The 17,247-nt window shown below is 37.6% G+C and overlaps 1 long non-coding RNA gene across 2 annotated transcripts; it reads left to right on the plus strand.

The window, feature by feature from the left end:
• The first annotated feature begins 1,711 nt into the window (after positions 1-1,711).
• Positions 1,712-4,181, plus strand: LOC133788902 (uncharacterized). 2 transcript variants are annotated; one of them, XR_009873407.1, is made up of 4 exons: positions 1,712-2,021; positions 3,050-3,137; positions 3,235-3,419; positions 3,514-4,181. It is a non-coding gene; the product is annotated as an uncharacterized LOC133788902 (long non-coding RNA). The 2 variants fall into 2 exon arrangements; XR_009873406.1 differs by having other exon boundaries at positions 1,718-2,021; positions 3,235-3,405.
• The last annotated feature ends 13,066 nt before the right edge of the window (positions 4,182-17,247 follow it).

The raw sequence follows: 17,247 nt of genomic DNA on the forward strand, positions 1-17,247 counted from the left end.
GTAAGCACGAATATAAAAAGCCCGAAAGCACGGCACACAAAAAGCCCGAATTAAACTCAAATAAATAAAAAAATTATTATTATATCATCATTTTTTTATAGTATGTAAAAATATCATACTATTTTTATAGATTTTATTTCTTAAGCTTTTTCTTGGTAAAGTTTTTAATGATGCAATGTTTATTTTATTTTTATTTTTAAATTTGAAATTTTTATTGTGTTAATTAAGTAAATATACATATATATATATATAAATATATATATATATGTAAAAAGTAAAACATGTAAAAAAAAGTAGGCTCAAATTAGGCCAAGATTTTGGCTGACTTGAGCCCCATTTTTGGGCACGAAAAAAAGCCCATTTTAAAAAATGGGCTGGCCCACTTTAGAAATATGGGCTGGCACGATCTGGGCCCGGTTCGGCCCGGCACGTGGCCCGTGTGGGCCGTGCTGGGCCTATATATTTTTATGCGGGTTGGCCCGGTCGGGCCCGGCCCACTTTCTTACACGGGCTGGCCCGGCCCGGCCCGAATTTATCGGAGGCACGAAAAATGTGGGCCGGGCCAGGCCGGGCGGCCCACATTTACAGCTCTACTCCTCAGTATTCTAGACACAATCGTAAGTTATAGGAGAATTCTGCGCTAAGGTAATTTTTGGTATGCTACAGTTTTCATATACACACGGATGAATTATTCATTTAAAAGCGTTGATGTTATTTTACATTTTAATTAAAAAAGAATCAATATATTTTTATTAATTTTTTTTTATGATAGTTTTTATTATAATAAAAAATAAAATAGTAAAATATTTATAACTTCAATGTTTGTTTGAAATGAACAATCACTAAATTTTTTGTAACAAAAAAAAGATTACAAAACTATCATTTAGTTTTTTTTAGAACTATCATTTAGTTTTATTTCTAGAAACTATGACCATCTATTTGAAAGATTTTTAGAGTAACCAATAATAAAATAACTTAATTTGTGTATAAGATCAGTAAAAAAGTGTTAATGTCCTCATATTTTATTTCTAAGAAAACTATCAAACACTAGTAAAAAAAAATATTTTTAAATATTTGTTATAATTCATAAATCTCTCAAATTAACTTACACTTTCATATTTTTCATTATATTCATACATAATATAAAATAAATTCCATATTTTATAATAGTAAAAACTATTATAATCCCAATATTTATTATGGGTATTTTTCTTATTTTAAATATTAATCAAACACGAGTCATTTGTGTAGAAAAATTATATACTTTATAGGGAATATACTCATTTGGTACCCTATATTTTTGTAAAGTATCATTTTAATACCCTCTGTTTTCAATAATACTCATATGGTACCCTGTATTTTAAAATCGTACATATTTGGTACCCTAAACTCATATTTAATAGATAAAATTTTGTCAATTTAATCAAACTGCTATCAATTATATAAGTTATAAATTTAAATTTAATTACATAATTACATATAACTGATGACAGTTTGATCATATTGACAAAATTTTATCCATCAAATTTGAGTTTAGGGTACCAAATATGTACGATTTTAAAATATAGAGTACTATATAAGTATTATTGAAAACAGATGGTACACAAATAATATTTTGCAAAAACATCTACTTTATATATTGGTAAAAGAGGTACTCTACAAAAAATATGAGATTGATTACATAAAAACATTTACACTTTTACCAAAAAAAAACACAATTTGTATTTTGATATCTTTATCACAATTATTTATTTATTTCACTGTTAACTCTAAAATTTATTTCAAACTTTACGACTTCCCTCTATTGGCCATGTTTGTATGTCTTTTCCAACCACCAAAAACGAAAAGAACCAGCTCCCTATGTAAAGACGAAAACCAGAGACAAAAATCACCTCTCTCTTGTGCTTCCCCGACTCGTTACTCACCACCGTCAAAACACCGCTGGAGTTCTGTCGCCATTTCAGTCGCTCGCTCTTCCCTGGCCGTTCTACACGCTGCACTGTTCTTCGTCTCCTCCTCAGGTGATTTTTCTGAGCTTGATGTATCTTTTTTGTCTATTTAATTTTCATCTAATTGTCTTAAATTAGGAGCAAATTGAAAATAGTGTGTGTGATTTTGAGCTTGATTTTTTAAAAGAAATTTAGGGATTTGGAGCTTCATTTTGTGCCTGAGATTATTGCCTTCATTCATTTTTATTGCTTTTGTTTGTATTTTAATTTTTTTTCATAACTTATACCCTCTCAAAGCCAATTCATCCCTTGAGTATTCAGTGGGAGAGAACCAAGCTCTCGAAATTGGTGTTTGGGTCTGAATGTTTCTTCTATAATAGAAACCTGCTTGTTTTGGTATGTTAAATCTCTGGTTCATATCACTCTCTCCCTTTTCATCTCTACCTGTCATTGCATTTGGTTAATTCTCAGTGATTGAGAGTGGGTTTGGGAAATTCTTACTTGGAATAGGTAAGTGATAGGTAACTGACCTTTGTTGTATCTGTTTTCTACTTATTTTTGTGTTAAGCATAGGCATAGAGCTTGTTTTTGATTTATTATCTATACACATTTCATGACTTTTCATAAATTCATTTTTATTAGGCATGTTTTAGCAGCCAAAAATACGAATGTCATGTTCCTGTATGGTTTGTTTTTGGGTGTTAATAAAAGCTTATTTGACAAAAGACTTGATTGACTAAAGCTAAGACTAAACCATATATACCATATAATATTGTGTACAAGGATAATATTCTAATAAAATGAAATGTTAATTTACACCAATTTTTAAAGCATATGATATGATTCATAAACTATATCGTGGAAAAGGTTTCTGTTACTATATCACACCATATATATAAATAAATATTTAGTCAACCTTTTATAAAGGTCGTGTTTAACTCGAAGGCATGGGTGAGTGGTATTTTGCAAGAAGCTTTATTATTAATATTATTTATCTTCTTTTGGTTAAAATGGTTACTGCATTGATTGAATTGATTTTCTTTTGCTTATAAAATGGAACCTTATAGATGTTTTACCTTAAATACTATAATTTGGTGCAGTGGGTTTATCAGAGAACCTGGGGACAATCCGAAGTCGATATCAATGACATTTCACGACAAGTTTAAACAGGGACCATTGCTTTCTGTGGTAAATTTGTCTCAAATTCATTGTTGCTCAATTGGAAATAACAATTTCGAGTAGTTGTCATAATTTCTTTTTATTTGGCTTGTATCTTTAATTGTAGGTACTCACCAAACATAAAAGAGATCAGAGTAATGAGTCATAGGCAGGTTAGGAGAGCAAGACTATACTATTCGAGGGACAGACTTCCTGGACTCTCCACTTTCAAGTGAAAAACACTGCTAGTCCCAAGTTGTTTTTACTCAGAAACTTATTTCCCACATCTTATGATCTTGTAAGCCATTTTTGGTAAATGCATCTATTCTCTCTTGTTTTCCTCATTAATTTCTATTCTTGTGAATTGTCTTTCAATTGAAATTTAACAATGGGATTTGCCAACCAGAAAAAGGGTGAAAAATCTCCAAACTACTCAGTCATTAATCTTCATATCTCAATCATTGAAGTAAGTATTTTAAACTTCCTTGGGTCTTTTGCATCTTTGAATTCTCTTTTTCTTATTATACCAATTCTCTTTTTTCTTTTTCAATATTTGTCACCAAATTGGTGTGTTTGCTGTAAAAACAATGGTGAATCAATTACCCATCTTTTCCTAGAATGCTCTTTCTCCACGGCTTTGTGGAGTAAAGTATTAAAAGAGTTCGGGATATCTTGGTGTATGCCTTCTTCATGTTCGCAACTGTTCTTGTGTCAACTAGAGGGAGAGAAGAGAATGGCTCGTCTTTGGCAAAGTACTGTGCTGGCAACTTTCTAGGTTATTTGGTTGGAAAGAAATAGCAAGATCTTTGATGAGTCCTCTTGCTCTGTTGATTCCCTTTGGGATAAAATTAGATTCTGGGTGGCTACCTGGGTATATAGGTCGAAAGGATTTGAGGATGTTTTCTTTTTGGATCTTTGTAGGGAATGGATGTATTTGTGGTCCCAATCTTTCTTATTCTGGCTTATTCTAAGGCTTTGTATATGTCTTATTTTTGTTTCCACGGTATTCCTCCGCCAAAAGTGAGGGTTTTTATTGATTTTAAGAGGAGGTCTTTCTGACCTCTGATTCTTCTTTTTTTTTATTAAAAAACTACTTTGTTAGAAAATTTGTAGTCAATAGTTATCACAAGTGAGTTTTATTATTCTATTTTAAACATTGGTTAAAATCAAGTTGTAGCAACTTTCAGGACTCATGGTTCATACACGATTTTCGTCTGCATTTCCTCCATCCCAAACAAATATTCCAACTTCTAAATCTAATATGAAAACTCCAGTTGCTTCGTCTAGTGAAGCAAGAGGGAAGAAAAGGCTTTATAATAGCAAACATGAAGCTAGGAAAGCAAAAAGAACCAAAAAGAGCCAATTAACTATTGAAGAACCTTGCAAATCTCCTCCTGAGGTACATTTTCAATTGCTTTCACTTTAGAAATGGTTCTTGAGGTACCTATGTTTTATTGTTTTGAGTTTATTGTTTGGTATATATTATTAGGCTGCTTAGGTTGGTTATTTATTATCTATTTTGGTGTTTTGTTGTTTTCAGGTTGCTTTATGGGTTGTTATATTTTCTTAAGGGTTGCTTTTTATGTTGCTATATAGTTTCAAGGGTTTCTTAATAGGTTGTTGTGTGGGTTTATGGTTTTCATGTTGTCTATGAGTTTCTTAGGAGTTTATAGGAATGCTTAATAGTTTGCTTTATATATTTCTGATGAGAATTATGGGTTGCTTAGGACTTTCGAAGGTTGCTTAACTGGTTGTTGTGTGGGTTGCTTAATTGGTTAGTGTGTAGGTTGTTTTCTATGTTGCTATAGAGGGTTGTTGTATTGTTTGAATGACTTCTTAAGAGGTTGATGTGTGCTTTCTTACTATTTTGTTTATGGGTTGCTTCGAAGTTTACATCGTTGCTTTATTTGTCTCTAGAAATGGTTGCTATAGAAGGTTGTTGTATTATTTCAAGGGTTGCTTAACTGGTTGTTGTGTGAGTTGCTTTCTATGTTGCTGTAGAAAGTTGTTGTATTGTTTCAAGTGTTGCTTAAGAGATTGTTGTGTGTGTTTCTTACAATGTTGTTTATGGGTTGCTTAGGAGTTTATAGGGTTGCTTTATATATTGCTACATAGTGTTGCTATATTGTTTCGATGGTTGCTTAATTGGTTTCTATGTAAGTTTATTACCATGTTGCTTTATGGGTTGCTTAGTAGTTTATAGAGTTTCAGATTGACGTGTGTCCTTTGGTGAAAACACGGACAACACCCATACCATAATATGCATTAACAACATAGATTGCCTCATAGACAAATTGGTGCGGGTAAGGTATGTGTCGAAGAGGCGTGCCTTTTCAAGTGAGGCCACGCCCCGAGGATTAGTCCTCAGGGGATGGATATTGTTAGGTAAAATAGATTGTCTCAATGGAAAAGGTAAGATAATATTACAACTCTATGCAAAAAATACAATGAACAAGATGATTGATTAAAAAGAGTGTTACAACTCTATAACTGAAAATACAAACAAACAAAGAAAATGAATAAGAAGAAAGAGAAGAAGAAACTGGTGAAAGATACAAATCTAAACAAAAGATTACAAGTAAATGAAATGTGTTTGAAACAAAAGAAAAGAAGATTACAACTCTAAACAAAAGTTATAAGTAAATAGAAAATGAAAATAAGAAGAATAGAAATAGAGAAAAATGCAAGAACAAAACAAAAGTAAACTCTCACTTACACAACCTAAGTGAAGAGGGTTGGGGATCATCAACTTGAACAAGGTTTGAAACATTTGTCCAAAAACTTATTTCCCCCTAACTCAAGCACTAAGGGATTTCTCATAGATTTTTGGAAATGCTTTCTGGAATAATCAAGCCTCAAGGTGTATTTTCCAGCCAAGTGCTTTGTGGATGGAAAAATGGTGTGTCTTACAAGTGAGCATTAGGCTTCTATTTATAGAGTTTGAGATACCCCTTTGAATTTCAAATTCCACCAACCCCATGGCTGTTACCAATGTTTAATTGGATGTTTATGGAATTAAAATGGTGATTTGAGAGTTATTTGGAATGTTAGAACCGTTCAATTTTAAAAAAACTGAAAATTCACATAGGCTGTCAGCCTCACTAGCCACAGCCAGGATCATTAGTGGCCGCGGCCACTGGCCTCTGTCCCCCAGGCCGCGGCGAGGGAAAGACAGTGGCCGCGGCGAGGGAAAGACAATGGCCGCAGCCATACTTAGTTTCAGCACAAATATTGTCATTTTCCAAATTGTTCCAAAACGTCCCAAATCATTTCCCACATAATTTTGTAACCTTCAAACACCTATTGGGAGTTAAAAACATGTCTCCAACAACCATATTTCATTATAGCTTTATGAAATCCAATCTCAAATGTGTAACATATAATAACACATTATTGGGTAATATTTGGGAGTTACAAATTTGTAACTCCAAAATGTGTCACATTTGGGCACACACATGTGTCCAATTTTGTGACTCTCAATAATATGTTACAAAGTGTGACAAATCAAATTTGTGTGTATCATATTATATGAAATAATATTACATTCTCCCACTAGATTAAATAATCATTTTTTGTAACACTTATTTAATCAATCAAACATTATATTAAAATATAATATTCTCCCACTTGATTAAATAATCACTCTCTATAGAAACATTTGCATTGGTGCATAAAGTAAAATGTTTTTCGACTTGAATTTTACCTTAGTGTAATTATCACAAAGTTTGTTGAAATTTTGGTTGCCGAAGCATTGAACCACTATCCCTTGATAACAAACTGGTGCTAACCCACACACCTTTGCTATGTTCACTTGAGACCTCAATGTCTCGCTTTTGCACCGTTAATGGCCATGTGCACATTCCATCCATAGACTTTTCTTGAGAATGACTCCCAATTCTCATGAGGGGCGGCACCACCCCTAGCTCTATATAGGTAGAACTCTTACAATATTTTGTTACCCTAAAATACTTGTCTTCTCAAGACTAAGTTTTATTAAAAAACATTTCGGTTTTAACCCTCATTTTGGTAACACACTAGTACTCATATCTCAGATGGGACAAAATTTGAGTACTACTACTATTCACTTGATTGACTTGTTATTACCTATTGAACCTAATACTAGTCAAACTAGTATTAAGGTAGGTTACCATCAACCGTGAATCTCTTTAGGGAGTCTAAGTCCCACCCCTTGAGATGTAGAAATGATTCCATTTGAATCATTTATTTTCTCATGTATGCATACTTTAAACACTCTCTTTACTTTATTCAAACTTTGTTGCTAGCCATAGTTTGATTAAAATAGTTACCCCTTTAAAATAGTGATTTTGACCATAGTCAACACCCCCATTATTTTATAGTTTTATATCCAAGATAAAAATTTTCCTTGAATATTAATTCCAGAAACCTCTTTGTTTCTAAAATTCTCCTTTATGTTTTAAATTGATGCCTTCTTGAATCAAAATATTACAAACAATGACTTTAGACACCAAACATGTCTAGATTTGTTCATTATATACATATATAGCCAATGCGATTTAGAATGTGGAATTCCAAATCACCTATTTGATAGAATGACCAAATTAATCAATTAATTAACAATAAATTGATTAACTTTGGAGCATCACCCCCACATTTCTCACATAGTGACAATAAAATATCACTTTAAAATAGAAATCTCTTCATTTCTATTAAGTCATTTCTCCTCCAAGATAAATCTAGACCTATGATTCTCAAAGTTCATCATGAGTCCTTAAGCTTCATGATAAACACTCAATAGATCAGGATAAAAAACTTCAATGTTTATCTTGATTCATTTACTTACTAAAGCAAGGCACACTTATTTGAAAGTAACTTTCACTTGGTTGCTTTCTTTTATATATTTCACAAAATAAAATGTGAACACAAGTGTAATGTGAGAATTTCTCAAACAAATAATCACATTATGAAATAATAGGTCTACACACTTACCTATTATTTTAACAAGTTCATTTTGAAACTTTGTTAATGTCTCACACAAATGTCTCATAGCAAAATAAAGAATTATCATAGAATAATACTTTAATTTTATTGATAGCTTTCAAGAGTACAAGCTTTATTACAAAATAACAATTTTGCCAACTAGGCACATAAACATGGTAATCATGCTAGGATCTCTCTTCCTTTTCTATAGCATTTACCTCATTCTCATGTGGGTCCTTTCGGTACCTACATACTCTAGCATAGTGCCCGGGTTTTCCACAAACAAAACAATGACCTCTCACGTCTTTGAATTGTCCATGATCTTTCTTTGGACCTAAAGGGTTCCCACTACCCTTTTTGTTGTTGTTGTTGTTGCCCTTTGGATGTTTGTGTGAAACCGCATTGGCCTTGGAAGTCTCGTCTTTAGACTCATTTACACTCTTGTCTCTTATTCTTGATTCCTCTTCAATTCTAATGTGTTTTTGGATCTCTTCCAAAGTGTAATCCTCATTCTTATGGAGGATTCTTTTCCTATAGCTCCTCCAAGTTGGTGGTAATTTTGCCACTATTGCACCAACTTGGAAGGCCTCAGGAAGCTCAATCTTGAAAACTTTCAACTTGTTTACAATCACTTGTAACTCATGAATTTGAGGTAAAAGAGTTTTCCCATAAATGAAAGAAAATTCAAAATATTGAGAAATTAAGAACTTTCTTGTACCTTCTTCCTCAGCCTTGTACTTACTCTCCAAGGCATCCAAAATCTCCTTCGCGGATTTGGTATTGGTATAGAGGTCATATAGCCTATCGGATAGGGCATTAAGGATATGACCCCTACAAAGAAGGTTGTCTTCTTCTCTCTTTCTTCTTTTCTCCATCTCATCAGGAGTGTCTTTGTCTGATGGCTCGGCTAGAGGTGCCAATGATGACTCAAGGATGTAGGCTGTCTTGAGTGTTGTCAAAAGGAATTTCACCTTGTCTTTCCACCTAGTGAAATTGGATCCATCAAACTTATCCAACCTCACTAAGTCTTGGTTCATGATCTTGATAGTCTCCCCTTCCATTGAAACAAAAAAGGGATAAGCTTTTAATTGTTAGGTAAAATAGATTGCCTCAATGGAAAATGTAAGATAATATTACAACTCTATGCAAAAAATACAATGGACAAGATGATTGATTAAAAAGAGTGTTACAACTCTATAATTGAAAATACAAACAAACAAAGAAAAGGAAGAAGAAGAAAGAGAAGAAGAGAATGGTGAAAGATACAACTCTAAACAAAAGATTACAAGTAAAGGAAAGGTGTTTGAAACAAAAGTTACAAGTAAATAGAAAATGAAAATAAGAAGAATAGAAATAGAGAAAAATGCAAGAACAAAACAAAAGTAAACTCTCACTTACACAACCTAAGTGAAGAGGGTTGGGGATCACCAACTTGAACAAGGTTTAAAACATTTGTCCAAAAGCTTATTTCCCCCTAACTCAAGCACGTAGGGATCTCTCACAGATTTTTGGAAATGTTTTTTGGAATAATCAAGCCTCAAGGTGTATTTTCCAACCAAGTGCTTTGTGGATGGAATTTGTGGATGGAAAAATGGTGTGTCTTACAAGTGAGCATTAGGCTTCTATTTATAGAGTTTGAGATACCCCTTTGAATTTCAAATTCCACCAACCCACATGGCTGTTACCAATGTTTAATTAGATGTTTATGGAATTAAAATTGAGATTTAGGAGTTATTTGGGATGTTAGAACCGTTCAATTTGGAAAAAATTGAAAATTCACATAGGCTGTCAGCCTCACTGGCCGCGGCCAAGATCATCAGTGGCCGCAGCCACTGGCCTTTGTCCCCCAAGCCGCAGCCAGGGAAAGACAGTGGTCGCGGCCACAGCCTAGTTTCAACACAAAAATTGTCATTTTCCAAATCGTTCCAAAACGTACCAAATCATTTCCCACATAATTTTGTAACCTCCAAACACCTATTGGGAGTTAAAAACATGTCTCCAACAACCATATTTCATTATAGCTTTATGAAATCTAATCTCAAATGTGTAACATATAATATACACATTATTGGGTAATATTTGGGAGTTACAAATTTGTAACTGATTTTGTAACTCCAAAATATGTCACATTTGGGCACACACATGTGTCCAATTTTGTGACTCTCAATAATATGTTACAGGGTGTGACAAATCACATTTGTGTAACAAATCACATTTTGTCACATTATTTAATCTAATATTATATTATATGAAATAATATAACAGATATCTCGACTAGAGACCACATCCCTCGGATAAAGGTAGGGCATGGGTGTGACAGTCAGTGTCCCGTGATCTGTAGGGGGAAAGACCAGGTAAAGCTGTGCAATCCCACACTGCTTGGGGAAGGTTAAGTGTGATGATTCTAAGACTGTGTAGGTATGGGACTACATAGTTGAAGATAGCTTAAATGGATTGATGGTACTACCTATGCCAACAAGATGCATCTTCTTTTCGGTAGCCCATCACTTGAGAACTCCAAAGTTAAGTGTGCTTGACCTGGAGCAATCTTATGATGGGTGACCTCCTGTGAAGTTTTCCCAGGAAGCGTGTGAGTGAGTTCAAAGCACGTTGGGAAGACTCGTGTTGGTTTGTAGGGCCAGTCGTCATTCCAAGAAGCAACAATAGTGACGTGGGGCGTTACAACTTGGTATCAGAGCAAGCCAATGTTAAGGATTCCTAAAGACAAGCTGGGCATGTACACTCGTCACTAAAGATAGCTTCACTCAGGAAATGGTAACTATTTCTGTAGTTATGTGTTTAACTGCTTAAATAGAATGTAAATGCTTTACCTGCACATTGTATTAGGGAGCATGAGATTTTGTTAGAGCCAGTCTCTTGACTATATGATTACCTGCTCCATGAATATATATAAATGTGATATTTTCATGTTGGAGTTGGAGGCATGGTAGGTATGTTGGAAGAGAATGGATTATGATTGATGTATGAATGTTATGGGCAAGTTTTTAGCACTACAGTGGTTTGTGAATGTAGTGTGGTAAGATTGATCCCGTGGGGAATGCTCTTCTTATGCTCATCATGTTTAATGGGTCAAGTTATTGACTGCGGATTTGGTTAGCAGGTATGTATCCAAGGCAGATAATGAGGCCTAATGGTGGTTATACTAAGGCTGGGAGTTTCAGCCAGGGGTTGAGTTCTTTATCTGCCCCTCATAATTTCCAGCAGGTGCTTACATATGTGCAATTAAGATTGTAGAGGTAGGAGGAAGAGATCAGGTGTTTGAAGCAACAGCGGAACCTGTCGGGGAGCACCTCTTCCTTTGCCATGCCAGGAGTGGCACCAGTTTTGGCTCAGCCTAGGGTTGAGAACAGATGGGAATTTCTCTGTGGAAGATTCCAGGAGTATTACCCTCCAGTCTTCAAGGGAGACCTTGATCCATTCAGAGCTGAATAATGGATGGGCATGATCAGTTCTATTCTTGACAGCATGGGGCTTGTAGGTCACAATAGGGTGATCTGTGCGACATATGTATTGCGGGATGATGCCCGAACGTGGTGGGAAGTAGTATCCCAGACGCGAGATACAACTATGATGGATTGAAAAGAATTTAGGCAGCTGTTCAATGAAAGATATTAATGTGATGCGGCCCAGACTGTTAAGATGAATGAGTTTATGAACCTGGTTCAGGGCAATGCAACAGCAACCGAGTATATTAAGAGATTTGATGGGTTGGTCGAGTTCGCGTTTGATATGGTATCCACAGATGCAGCTCGAAAGAAAAAGTTTATTCAGAGATTGAATCTCGGAATAGCTTAGGGCATTAGAGTTGCCCCAGGGCATGAAATATCTACCTACGCTCAGGTGGTAGGGAAGGCTCTTGCTGTTGAGAGCACATGAAATCAGATTAGGTAGGAGAGTGCTGGAGAGCATGGAGCTCAAGCAGTGATGCCTCCATTTATTGGACCAAGCAAGAAGAAGGAGTGGAGGACCTGTCCAGTATGTGCTTGGTGCACGAGGCGTCATCTGGGAGAATGCCGAGCAAAGACATGTTTCTTATGTGACATGGTTAGGCATTTCAAGAAGGATTGCCCAAGGTTAAGAAAGGATGAGCAAAAGGGGATGGACAACTCGACTCCAGCTCGAGTGTTCATTCCGATGCAGTCAGAGACTGAGACTGAGACTGAGACTAGTTCCTTAGGGGTGGCAGGTCAACTTTCTAGTTTTGATTTTTGTATTATGCTAACTGGTTTTGGTGCCATGTTGTTTCTTTGTTTGTTGCATATAGAGAAGCATAAAGATGATATGCAGATCACATGGTTATGTTATGAAGGGAATGCAATACTATATTGGCGATTTAAGAGATGAGTTAGGTTATGATGAAAATGACTCATCAGTGGTTTTGATAAGGTTGGTTATGACTGACCTCAGTATGATCCTCGATATGGATTGGTTAACCAAGTGTGAGGCAATGCTAAATTGCAAGGAAAGTGTAATGCCCCAAAATCCCTAATAAGGTTTAGGACCTTGATTAGGAGGCCGGGAGGGCCATAATTAATTTATTATGCCATTAAATAATTATATGCATGTTTATGTGAATTATATTATAATATGATGATAAATGCATGCATATGAGTCTATTTTTAATTATAAGAGCATTTTGGTAATTTGGCCCGTTGAGGGCATGATTGTGTATTTTCATGCATGTGGGTGAATTATGAATAATACCACGTTATATGTGGATTTGTTCGAGCCATTCGGCATGAGACGATCCTTGAATGCAAGTTATCGGTCTGATCATAACGGGATTAGTTTCGGGGCTCACGGTGAGTCTCGGGGTAATTTGGTGATTAGAACATTTTCGAGAATTAAAGAGTAATGGGATATGATTTGTTAGCATTTGAGAATGTTGAGAATATCAGGAATTGGAGGGTGTTAATTATGATTAACGAGATAGGCGGGAAATGATGATTTTACCCTTGGAAGCCTTTAAAGGATTTTAAATGACCTAGGGGCATTTTAGTCTTTTGACCCTAAATGATATATTCCAGCCATTAAGCTTAGAAGGCTATAGAAAACATAGTCTCCTTATTCGCCTTTTCCCGATCATCATTTCCTCTCCATTTCTCTTTGGATTTTGAAGCTTCTTTTGAGGAACCAAGCCAAGGAACCAAGCTTTGCTAATCTAGGGTTGTGTTCCACCATTAAAGAGGGTGCTAAGCTGAGATTGAGGTGAGTTTCTGACCATTAAAACCTTAGTTCTTGCTCTGTTTTCTCATTGAGTTTCAGTTGGGTTTTTGGTTTGAAAGTTGAGTTTCAATGGGAGTTTTTGGCAATGGTTGCTTAGGTTATGATGCCTAGGTCATGTGTAGATGGTTTTTGGGTTGAAATGGAGTTTGGGAGCTTTTGGTTCAGGTTGGAAATGGTGGAGTCAAAGGGGAGAAGAACCAGGGCATTTCTGCCTGGTTGTAGCGCTACAGCGCCCACAAAGGGGCGCTACAACGCTAGCTGAGGGTTTGCCAATCTGCCTAGAGCGCTGGGGCGCTAGGGGGGTAGCGCTACAGCACTACCCTATTTCTTCAGATTCCTGTTTTGGGTGTTTTTAAGGGTTTTTGGCTTAGGGTTTCAATTCCTAAGGCTCGGGATTGAATCTACTCACCGTTTGGGTACAATTTGGGGTCCCGGGAGTGAGGTTTAGGTTAAGACCCTTTTATTTTTAATTTCATTAATTGGAGATTGTATTTGGTTATGACTAGGTGATTGCTAAGGAATTAAATGATCGATCTTTCTCAAGGGTCATTCTTAACGTATTTCTCGCTCGAACCAGAGGTAAGAAAACTGCACCCAGTATGTGATGCATTTAATGCATGAGAAACATGTGATTAGGGCATGCCATGAATGTTGAATATGAGATTATATTAGAGCTTGAGTCTCTGTGTTTGTGCATGATCCTAATTATGCTAGCAATTGTTAGGTAAGCATGTTGAATGCCCTACATTTGGATATTTGACATATGATATGTACCTGGTAGCATTGCTTACTTGTGCGTGGTACTGACTTACTAGTCAGAATCGGCAATGGTGTCAGAATTGATTGTGAAGCTGTGACTTACTAGTCAAGTTCGACAGCAGTACTGAGCACTGATCGTATGTTATTGACATATGAGTCAAGAGCGGCATAAGCATCATGAACGCAGAGCCGAAAAGATTAGATCTAATCGACATCTGCATTGAATGACTCATCATGAGCATTAATGCCGAACCGACCTCAAGTTCGATGAAAACTATAAGCGCTTGTCTAGTCTATGGCTAGTCACTCAGACCCAGGGCCAAAAGGCCCATGTGACTGCATCGTCACATGGCTAAGGGTATGGAACCCACACTAGTGACTCCTTAGTCACTCATTTGGTTTAAGTTAGTGACTTGCTCACCAGTCACTCATCTAAGGGTGCAGATCCCATGTTAGTGATTTTCTCATCAGTCACTCATCTAAGGGTGCAGATCCCATGTTAGTGACTTACTCCTCAGTCACTCATTTGATCAGGGCTATAAGCTCCAGCATGGTTATCAAAATCTCCAGTGTTAATCACTCATCTGTTTAGGATTGACTTGTTAATCATCCATACAGGAGGGCAGGGCCCACAACCATCATTATTTGAACTTATTTGCATTCGTGATTAAGACTATTATTGTTAGGCATGCACATTATGATTTGATGACATGTTATTACTATTCATGAGCATATTGGGTTTTCTTGCTGGGCTTCGACTCACGAGTGCTATGTGGTGCAGGTAAAGGCAAAAGAAAGCTAGATCATCCTTGAGTTGGAGAGCATAGGTGACGATGTGTACATATGCGGCTGCTCGACCGCCACGACCAAGGGTTGAAAGAGGAACTAGGGTTAAACCTTATTTTGCCGCTTAGGTCGGCTGGTTGTAAATATTTTGTTGTAATTATCCTTTAAATTATATTTTTGGGATCCTAATGTATACAGTAAACGTTTTAGTGAAACGTTATATCTTAACCAAAAATTTTAACCCTAAATCGCTAATCATACTTAGTTACACGATTATGGCCAAATGACTCGATTAGTGAATTTAGCACTGTTTAAAATGCACACCGTAACGGTCTCTGGAGTTTAGGGCGTTACAACTTGGTATCAGAGCCTTGACCCAGCCAGAAGTGTGGCTGACGAGGACGTCGGAACCCTAAGGGTAGGGCATTACAATGGGGGTCTCTTTGAGGCTATGCCCCGAGGACTTGTTAATAGTCCTTGAACTCTTTACAAGCAGTTGCCTTTCAGGTCAAGGATCTTGTCCTCGGGACCTAGAAGATTGGACAGGTGTCAGCCCGTGCAAGTTTGCAACATCAGAAGATCATCTGACAACCTTTTTGGCAATTCGTCCACAGTGTTGTCAATTGTACGACTCGATAAGTTGCACTCCCACTATGCCGCCTGACAAGGAAATGCGTGCGACATGCCCTGACAGTGCCAGGGGCATGTTCCCCATAAAGTAGGTAACTTTCTGCAGTGGAACCCGCATTTATCGCTTGGGCAGTGGTCTCCAATTAATGCAGCCCAATGCATTAAAGTTGTATTAATCCCCCAATAACGGGGAGAATATGTATTAATTATAGATAATTAGCATTAATGACCCCAGCCTCTATAAATAGGGCTAGGAGTCTTTTTGTAAATGGTTTAGAATTTTTAGAGAAAGAGAACCTTGTACTCAGAGCAATATAAACGCTGCCTGAGAAAACCACATTGGAGATTGCCTTAGCAAGCTTTCAATCTCCTTAATACCAGAAACTCGTGGACTAGGGTTCTTTTAAAGCCTGAACCACGTAAAAATTGTTGTGTTCTTGTTGTTCATTTCTTTAATCTCTCATCTGTAGGTTGATAGCGAAAAAGGTAGCCAACATTTTGGTACTTTCATTGAGAGCTTGAAGAAAGCATTCAGAACATTCACAGCCATGGTAACCACTCGACAACCACCTCAGGACATGCCTGAAATGGTGGAGGATAATGACGAAGACGCCGAGTACAATGGCGACGATGACGGTGGCAACTAGGAGTATTATGAGGAAGAATACCCTCAACCCATGGATGCAGAGGAAACACCGGAGGTGGTGATGCTCCATGAACAGGTGGCCACCCAGCAACAAAAGATTGATGCCCAAGAGGGTAACATCGCCGCCCTACAGGAGATGGTACTTGCCATGAAGGCCACTCTTGTAGCCCAAGGGCTAGTAGTGGACCCCAATGGTAATGTACCAGCTTGGCACCCAACTGGTGTGCCACCTGTGCACCCTATTGGAGTGCCACCTGTCAATACAATCAGTGTGCGCTTCGAGCACCCAGTTGAAGAGGCGCAAAATCTGCCAGTTGGAGTGCCCACCAAGCATCCAGCTGGAGTTGGAACCCCAGTGCCACCACAGGATCGTGGCAAAGGAAAAGTTGATGATAATCCTGCTCCAAAGCAGAAGAAGGCTCGTCAAGATCTCGAGGCACACCAGATTCCCAAGAAGTCTGGCAAAGATAATGGCCCAGGGGCCCGAGGGCCCGAGGGCACCGCCAAGGTGTTAGCGCCCGTGGAGCTCGGGGCATTCCACCCTGATGCGCTCATACGGACCACGTGAGGCTTGGAGGTGGTGTCCCTTTGGGGCCTCGCTCCCCCGTATGAACAGCCGTCCAGGGATCTGCCCAAGGAACTTCTCTCAGAATCGAGAACGTGGCATCAGTATCTCAGTAAATGATGAGAATATTGAGTCCGACGGAGAAACCGGGATGGCTCGTCCCAAGGATAGTAGCGCGTTCCGAGGTCAAGCTGACCTATGAGACAACCTTAATGCCTGAAGGTGCAATAAGGCCAATGGGTGTGAGCCCGCCAACAAAGGTCTATCTGACCTGCAGGACAACCTTAATGCCCGAAGTAGAGATAACCCAGTGCAGAGCAGCAACCGAGACCTTCTTCGTGCGGAATTAGAGAGTCTGAAGAAGATCATGATAAGAATGGCCAGACGGCAAGGCCACAAATCAGACTTAGAAGACGAAGAAGTGGAGCCATGTGCTCCCCACATTGTGGAAGCCCCCTTGCTGCAGGGCTTCAAGATGTCAGCCATCTCGCCCTATGATGGCGGCTGGGATCCCACCGACCACCTTTCTAAGTTCAACAAATTGGTGT

This window comes from Humulus lupulus, chromosome 7, assembly GCF_963169125.1.
Source record: "Humulus lupulus chromosome 7, drHumLupu1.1, whole genome shotgun sequence".
Taxonomy (NCBI): Eukaryota; Viridiplantae; Streptophyta; class Magnoliopsida; order Rosales; family Cannabaceae; genus Humulus; species Humulus lupulus.